The 9,068-nt window shown below is 39.6% G+C and overlaps 1 pseudogene across 1 annotated transcript; it reads left to right on the top strand.

The window, feature by feature from the left end:
- The first annotated feature begins 591 nt into the window (after positions 1-591).
- Positions 592-3,364, top strand: LOC306658690 (ewing's tumor-associated antigen 1-like; annotated as a pseudogene). Its single transcript has one exon. The product of its transcript is annotated as an ewing's tumor-associated antigen 1-like (transcript).
- The last annotated feature ends 5,704 nt before the right edge of the window (positions 3,365-9,068 follow it).

The following is a 9,068-nucleotide window of genomic DNA, read 5'->3' as shown; positions in this document are numbered from 1 at the left end:
ATTAAGGAAGGCTGAATACCTGCTCAGCAACTGCCCACCCTGCCCTTCATTCTCAGATGCTATTTGAATGAAAAGCCACCGCAAGTCCTCAGCAAATCACAGCTTTAAAGGGAAAATGTCAATCCCTATCAAACCCTGAAGAATAGCTGGAGCTGATGGAAATCTAAATTCATCTCTAGGTTTCCCCATTTCCCCCTCCATCCCTTCGAACCAATCCCTCCTCCTCCACTGCCCTAAAGTGCAGTCGCAAATCAACACCTGGGACATCCTATCAGACAATGGGAAGGTCTAAAGAAAGGTTAAAGCAGAAAGGAAACTAAATTTATAGACGGCTTTAAAATCTTAAAGGACCTTAGGAACAGCAATGAATCTGGCGTTTGGAGAGGCAGGGGCTGTCAGAGGCCATGGCATCAAGGCCTGACAAGGGCTGTAAATCTAAGCCACGAGAGGGGTGGTAATAGGCGTCCTTTGTGGCTGAGGCTACTTGATGAAAAGATTCCAACCTGGACTTAAAAGAGAGGCAAGGCCACAGAGGCATGGTGGGGAAGAAGCGGACTGGGGACTGCAAATAAAGAATGAAAAGAGGCAAAATGTGAAAGAAACGTCTGGTGGAGTGGGGAGGGGGTCGTAGGAATGAGTCGGCGAAGAAAATATGGGGACAGCTCTGCCCCGAAGAACACGCCGCGCACAACGGCGGCGAGCGAGGAATGCAGCTCGGTGGTCGAGCCAGGGAGCAGGCGGCTGAGGTCGGCCCGCCGCTCGGTTCTCCGCGTGGCCGGGGAGGGCCCTCCCGGGCCGACGTGGCAGCAAGAGCAGCGTCCAGCAGTCGCTTCGGGCATTAACAGTAACCCCGAGGAAAGGTATGAAACACCAAGGAGAGTGCCGAAAATGGATTTGTTATCATGTACCTTCAGTTCTCCAAATGATCCAGATGGACAGAATGATATCTTTTGGGATCAGAATTCTCCAATGACAAAACAGTTAGGTAAAGGAAAAAGAAAACAGATTTATACAACAGGTAGTGATGAGATTTCGGACATTGTTAATCGTATTGCTCCTCAGGTTAAAAACACAAAATCGAGAAAGAGAACTTATGAAATTGGCTAAACAATTTGATAAAAATATGGAAGAGCTAGATGTGATTAAAGAGCAAAACAAGAGGAATCATGATTTTATCCAGGCAATTTCAGAAACAGAGGCTTTACATAATTATAATGATTGTGTGCAGATGCATCCATTACATGATATGGTTCCAAAAATAGATAATGCTATGATAAAGACACCAATGAAAGGAAACACCAGGATATCTGTGGCAAATGATCAAAACAGCAGTCAGAAGCCATTTGACCAAAATGCTGAAGCAGCCTTTAATGCCATTTTTGATGGTTCTACCCAGAACTGCAGTGGACGGTTAAGCCAAGATCTGTCAGACGCTTCTCTGAACACTAGCAAAAATGCTTTGAAAAAGGAGAAAATCATTACTAATGGTACTGTGGTCACTGAAGAACTGCCAAGTAAAATCCCAGATTTACTTTATCCACGAGTAGATCCTCCCATAATGACAAAATCATGTGTGACTCCCTATAATAAAGAGCCAGAAGCTTCTAGTAAGCACATTGGTACATTTACTACCAGTGATTTTGAGGATGATTGGGAAAGAGTGCTAAGTAATGAAACTTTTGTTATGCAAAATGTTGAAATGCTTGAACTTTTCCCCTCTAGAACTGCCCAGATTACTGATCATAAGGGAATTTGTACCTTTATTAGTAAAAATGATGAAAGTATATCAAGAACAAATAAAAGTCTAGATGCCAAGTTAGGAGATTCAAAAATATTACAAGATCTTCCTGCAAAAAAACATAACAGAGAACCAATAGATACTGGAAAATACAGATTTTTGTCAAATCCAAATGATAAGTCAAGCCAGTTATCATCCACTGGAAATAAAATGAAATTTGGGAAATCATTCAGTAAAACTGTTATTCAAGACAAAACTCAAGATTGTACAGTTGCATCTAATCTGACAAAAGTAAAAGAAGATATCCCTATGAACTTTACTTCTAATGTAAATACTTCTGAAAAGAAGTCTGCTTTGAACACAAAACTTTCTAGTGAACAAAAAAATAAGCTCATTTTTGATCAGTCTTTCAAAGCACCTGTTAATATTGATCCTTTTGACACTTCAACTTTGGACCGTGAAACAATTGTTAATAAAACAGATCAGACTAGTGCATCAAAGTTAGGTTCTTTTTTTGATGATTGGAATGATCCATCGCTTGCCAATGAAATTATTAAAGCATGTCATCAATTAGAGACTTCTTGGGAAGCAGATGATGTAGATGATGATTTGTTATATCAAGCATGTGATGACACTGAAAGACTAACTCAGCAACAGGACATTTTAAAGGACAGCAAAACATCAGAAAGTATCCTTGAGATCAATAATAGTTCCAAACATGGAGCCAAAAATATGTCTACTATATCTAAACAAGGAAGTCAGTTGGCACAATCGAATCATTTGAATCTGGGCAGCATTACGGTACAGGCATCTTCCTTGACAGATAGAACACAAATAAATAAATCAGTGAAGATGGAGAAAAGGGAAATGAGTAGAAATTCTCCAGATTTTTTGGGTACTACAACAAACTTGACTATGTACTCTAAGAACTCAAATTGTCAGATGAATAATCTGCATGTGAATAACAGTGATGTTCCAATACAAGCACACAGTTCCAGATCAGTTTTTATAGGAAGTTCAAGTCTGAATGTGAGTTCAAATCAAATGAGCACAGTAATTGCTACTAATAAGAAACTGAATACTCAGCAACCTTCCCATAGGCCCCAAACAGATGAAGCACAAAGTGAGCTTAACAAAGCAGTTAGATTTTCCAAGTATACTTTTACAAAGACAAAAAATCCTCAGATTCTTTCTCAGCTTAATCAAAATTGTGTAGAAAGAAGTTTGACCGTCACCAAAATTATACAGGGTTTTGAGAAAAAGAAAACTGTCAGCTCATTACTTGGGGAAGCTGATCAGCAAAAGTCTTTGGTAAAAATTTCTGAATCTTTGAAACAATCTTCAAAAGAGGAAGATGAGAAAAATAGGAAGTACTCTCCTGAAGAAATTCAGAGAAAAAGACAAGAAGCCCTGGTTCGAAGAATGGCCAAAGCACAGGCATCATCTGTAAATTCAACTTCCACTTAATTTCTTTAATGAAATACTGGTTTGAAGACTTATAGGTTATTAATAACTATCTATGATAGGAAATATTTTTTCTTAATTTCTCTGTGAGAAATTTAATTCTGACTTATAAAGCATGGACTTCTACTTTATTATTTAATAAATCAGTGTTTGCAATGGTAAAAAAAAAAAAAAAAAAAGAATGAAAAGAGCAGCAGATCGCAGGGGTGGGAGAAAGGAGCAGGCTGGGGCCAGCAGAGGCTGGCAACAAAGACACCAGCAATACACTCCGGGCTGGGGGTGCGGGGAGACTTTGAAATTGATCTGCAAAGAAAGGGAGCAGAAAACATATGCTTCTTTCTTGCTGTATGTATGCGATGGAATGCAATGTAACCTGGTAAGCAACCACAATCAACAAGGAGAGCCAGGCAGCCCAGGGTAAAGATTGTGGAGGGGTCCCTAGGAAGGGTCTAGAAAAGGTTGCAAATTCCAATGGTTAGAACACCACCCTGAAGTCCAAGAATGGGCAGGATTGTTCTGCATGTCCAGTTACCTATTCTGTGTACTTTTGGATTTTTTTCTTTCAAGTGTGACTCCTGGGGCATATTTATTAAAATGCCAAGGTCAAGTGGCTTTTCCCTCCAGGCAGTCCCCCCTGGAACGACAGGATAGGCATCACTTTGATTGCCAGGACTAAGATACCTCACCTGTGTGACCCAGGGTGAGCCATTGTTTCCACCACCTCAGTTTCCCCCAGTGAAAAAGAAGTTGGCAGATCTGTTTCAGAGTTGTGGTCGAGGATGAATAGAATTAATCTCACAGTATATTCCAAAACTTTGAGATGAAGTCTAGCTGCTGATGTAATGATAATGGCATATATCCACATAGAAGAAGGTATCAACAATGGTGTAATGATATTTTACATATATACACACCCACTCATGAAGTGCAACCTGTTCAGATGTTTGAAATATGAAAATCAGTGTACCTTCTCCATATGTCTCATTCCTCTCCACTCCACTTGCTGTCTACCTTCTGCTTTTCTTCTCTTTTTTCTAGTTGTTTTTCCCTTCTTATCAAATTTTCATCCTCTTGTTTTCCAGTGTCCTCTTTCTCTCTCTCTCTGCTGTTTTGACTTACCCCAGTTTCTCACTTTTCCCACTTGCCTTGCAAACTAGAGAGCATCCCATGTGCAAGGTCATTTCACAGGTGAGCTCCTATGGGCATTAATATTCATAGCACTTTAATCTTGCTCTCTTCTTTTCCTTCTAGGAAAAAATAGGAAAAAAAAAAAATACCATGCTGCCTTTCTGTGTGTCAGACCGTTTGATTAGCAGGTTCTACTTTTAAAGTATCAAACTCTCATTCTGCAGAGAACTGGGAGGTCTGAAAGCTCTAGGGTGGTTGATAACATTCCTTGGACCAACCAAGGAGAGAGAAATTAGCAAAGCCGAGAGGGGGATCTTTCAGGAGAAATTTAAGCCTCAAAGTGGCAAGGATCTTTATAAACTTCAAGTATGAATTCACCTAAGTGTATTTCCCAGAGATGGTGACCATCTTTTATATCCCAGACTCAGCAGCAGATCAAAGGAGATCAAAGCAGATCAACTCTTCCCTGAAAAGTTAAAAATCTTGGACTCTGGAACCCAGTAAGTGCTTTAAAGTGTTTTCTGTTGCTTATAAAAAGTCAATGTGGACCAAGAATACCTGACCTGATTGTGGCTTAAACTCAGCATGCACTATCTTAAATCACAGGGGAAAAAATCTATGCAAAAGGTAAAGAATGCATAAAAATTGAAAATAAATTAAAAGAGGGGCAAAGAAACACCACTCCAGATATAAGGAAATTCTGATATTTAGGACATCGTATAAGAAAGAACTTTTTATTTTTGGCTTAAGTCAATGGATCCATAGATAAGTGGACTTCTAATTTCTAACTCAATTGGTGAAAAGCTAGTGGACTAGAAGTTTATTTGCAGAACCAGGGTCTTTCAGCAACTCAATATCAGGCTTCCTGTTTGACTTTGGGCAAGTTTTTAACTACTCGATATCTAGAGTTACTCATCTGTAACATGAGTAAAACAATATTATAGCCATGTTATGTTTGGCTCTCAGGCTGCTCCCAACCTAGAATATGTAACTGAAACGCACAGAGGAATTTCACAGAACTAATGAATATCTGCAGAAGCTGGAGGACTTTGAGTCAGACATTGACTTCATGGTCTTACAATTATGAAGGAGCCGCTAAAAGACCAAGGTACCATTGCTCTGTCCTTTCTGGTGTGACCTCTCTGTCCCTCTGCTGGAAAAGTTTTCACTCCCCTTTCCTTCATTAGCCCCTCCCACAGATCTCCTCTAGCAAGCATAAGAAGTTTTCTTTGTCTTGTCTTTTCTTCTTCCCATCTTAACCCTATAATCTGATTTCTATCACCCCTTATGATTTTGTTTTTGTCAAACTCAATGGTTCCTTTATATACACATCCTTCTACAAAAGAATGTTCTTTTCCCAATCTGTTTTAGTGCTGCAGTGGTTGATATGTAGACTTCAGAGATGTCCACATGCAGTAGATCACCAGCGACTTTTCTGATAATTCCTTAGAAGACACTTATTTCTCTTTCTGCCCAATGACATTCCTTCTGACTCTTCTCCATATGGTGTTTCCAATAAGTGACTTGTCTAATCATATGGTATCCCTATCAATCATATGTGCACTCTCCACCTTCTATTCCTTATCTCTTTTGGATATGCAACATGAATTCTAAGATACTTTTTATCAACTATCCATTTTCAAAATAATAATGCATAACAAACCACCTTCAAAGTTTGTGGTTTAAAACAGTAACTGCTTGTATGTGAGTATTCTGGGTTGATTTGTGATCTGAGCCTAACTTGAATGACCTCAACCAGGTATGTTCATGTATCTGTATCATTTGGTGGACAGGTAAGGACTCAGTGATCTCACATGTTCTTAGCAGGGACAACTGGGATGTCTTGGCTTTGTGTGACTTCATATTCTCCAATAGACCAGGCTGGACTTGCTCACATTGTAATGTCAGGGTGACAGGAGCCAAGATCTGTGTGCAGGCTCAGAATGGAGCCCTGTCACTTCAACCACACAATCTTCTTGACCAAAGCAAGACACAGGTCCAGTTCAGATTCAAGGGGTGGCAGAAAAGTCTCTCCTCCAGATGGAGTAAGATGAAAAATCATATTTTAAGAAATATGAAACCAGGCATAGGATCAGGATTGTAATTCTAGCAACTCGGGAGACTGAGGCAGGAGAATCACAAGTTCAAGGTGAGATGCAGCAACTTAGTAAGACCCTATCTCCAAATAAAACATAAAAAGGGCTAGGATGTAGCTCAGTGGTAAAGCACCCCTGGATTCAATCCCCAGTATAAGAGAGAGAGAGAGAGAGAGAGAGAGAGAGAGAGAGAGAAGAAAAGAAATATGGGTTCAGGTAGAGAAATAATTGTGATGATTTTTCCAATCATTGTATCACAATGGCCCTGTATAAATATCCCACTATCGTATACAGCTTAGCAAAGGGAGGGAAAAAGCTAACCTCCTTCCCCAGCCTTGTTGGCAGTAATATCAGCCTTTTGAGACTCTTAAGGTTCCTATGATTAGAACTTTAAAACCATCATTCAACCTACTCAAAATATCAGTATTGTCTGTCTATATCACATTTGGCCTCAGATTTTGAAATCATTTCCTTACAAACATGTGATTTCCAGGGATCCATCACTCCCTACAAGTCGTCATTCTCTGTCTGTGAGTGTTGCCTTTACCTTCTCCCGCTCTTGGAAAAATCTCTGCTCCTGGTCATGGCTTTTCACAAACATAGATGCACAGGTTGATGAGCTACTTCTTAAAATCAACAGTAGAGGATAACAGAAAAGGATGAAAAGGAACAGTAAAATAAAATGACACAATAGTTGAAATCCAGTTTATCTATATCCTCTAAGTGAGCCAAATCCTGAAAAACTCTTAAAATGACATTAATCTCTTCACAAACCATTCACTTACATTGTGTAACCATCCATCTCTGACTATTTATAATAAACATTCAGAATTGTTGGAAAGCTAATTAATCCAGGTCTTGTTGATAGCTACTGTCAAAATTAATCATCTCTTCCCAAACAAGATAGTTTTCCCTTTGTTAAAATCATTAGAGTCCATGAGTAAAATAAAATGTGCCTAGATTTTCAAAAGTATGTTTGAAAATTATGATAAGATCCAAACTCAGCTGATAATTTCTAGAACCAAAGCCTGCAACTGGTTTATATAATGCTCCACTAGGACTACAAATTGGAGCCATTTTCTTGATTTACTCTTGTAATTAGTCCATTTTGTGTTGTATTACAAAATATCTGAGGCTGGATGAATTATAAAGAAAAGAGGTATATTTATCTCACAATTCTGGAAATCCAAAAGAATGGCACCAGCATCTGTTTGTCTCCTTTTGGGGACACAGGAAGAGTGGAATAGTTCACAGGGTGAGAGAGAAAGCAAGAGTGTGGGCATATTACCATAGAAGAGGCCAAAACACCAGGGGTAATCTTGCTTTATAACAATTCATTCTCTTGATAACTAAACCTGTCCCACAAGACCAAAGTCACTCCCTCAAGACCTAATCCATTCATAAAGGCGGAGTTGCTCATGACCTAAGTATCTCTTAAAGGTTCCACAGCCTCTCAACATGATTACCTTGCGAATCAAATTTCAACATGAGTTTTTGTGGGAACAAACTGTACTTTAACCATAGTGGCTCTTAATCTTTGCTTGCCATTCTGCCAAAAATGCCCATGCCTCTACCTTGGTTCTTTACCCAGTTTCTACTCTTCTTCTCTGAGCTTCCTCACATTGCTTTGGTGCATCATGGGAACATGATAACTATTTACATTTTACAGTAGTAGTAAGAGTCCCACTTCAAATGGACCGCCTCTTTGTTAGTGGACTTCACAAAGGCACAAACTTGTAGTGGAAAAGTGCAGTCTTTTGAACATCTGGAATAGATGCCAAGACTCTCCTCTGAATATTCTTCCCTGGAGATTTCTTTCTTTGGAGTTTGTGTGTGGTTGTAGCTATTATTCTTGAAAAACCAATGTCTGGTCATTCTTCTTTGGACTTTAGACTTTCAGCCTTAAACGGACTTTAACCCATTAATGGTTGCCCTCTGTTCTTTTTGTTTTGGAACTTTGGTTCCCTTTTATACTTTCTTTACCCTGTGTCTTTTAGTTTTAAATTCCAGGTCTCAGGTCAACCTTAAAGGTCCTTGGAGGGAAGAACCGGCATCCCACGGATTCTCTTTACTAAAAATCTCACCCTTTCTCCTCTCTGTTTTCCATGATGCTGTCATTATTAAGTGCCATATGCAGTCTCAGATGCTGGCTCCACCTATGCACTTTTAAGGTTCCCATACCCATTCTTGGGGTACCACTTGATCCTCCTTGGTTTTCTTTGGCTTCTGAATCAGGTCATGGACTTCTTAGTCTTTCCTCATTTTCAGTATGAAGTCAAAAAGACCAGTGAATCATAATAACCAACTAGAAGGGTAGGATCCAGGTCCTAGAGGGTTAAAGTCCCAGGCTGTTTTCCTTTGACATGTCCCCATTTGTACTGGATACTTCCTAGCACACTGACTTCAAGTTGCCTACTTTACAAAGCTCCTTCTGACAGAGTTCACCATTGTTTTCTCTCCTCTTCTCTTTCCCACAAACCCTTGAGGCCCTAGAAAGTCTTCTTTCAATCCATACGGACAAGCAGTTCCACTTATTAGTTTGATTCAATGCGAAGTTACTCTTCTGAAATGCTTTCAGCCTGCATTAAAAGCCAACACTCCCACGAGAGTCAGCCTGTTTCCTTCCCACACTGATGGTGTGA

Source organism: Sciurus vulgaris (assembly GCF_902686455.1).
Source record: "Sciurus vulgaris genome assembly, chromosome: 4".
Taxonomy (NCBI): Eukaryota; Metazoa; Chordata; class Mammalia; order Rodentia; family Sciuridae; genus Sciurus; species Sciurus vulgaris.
Note: the sequence above shows the minus strand (reverse complement) of the source record. Positions and strands in the feature narration are given on the sequence as shown.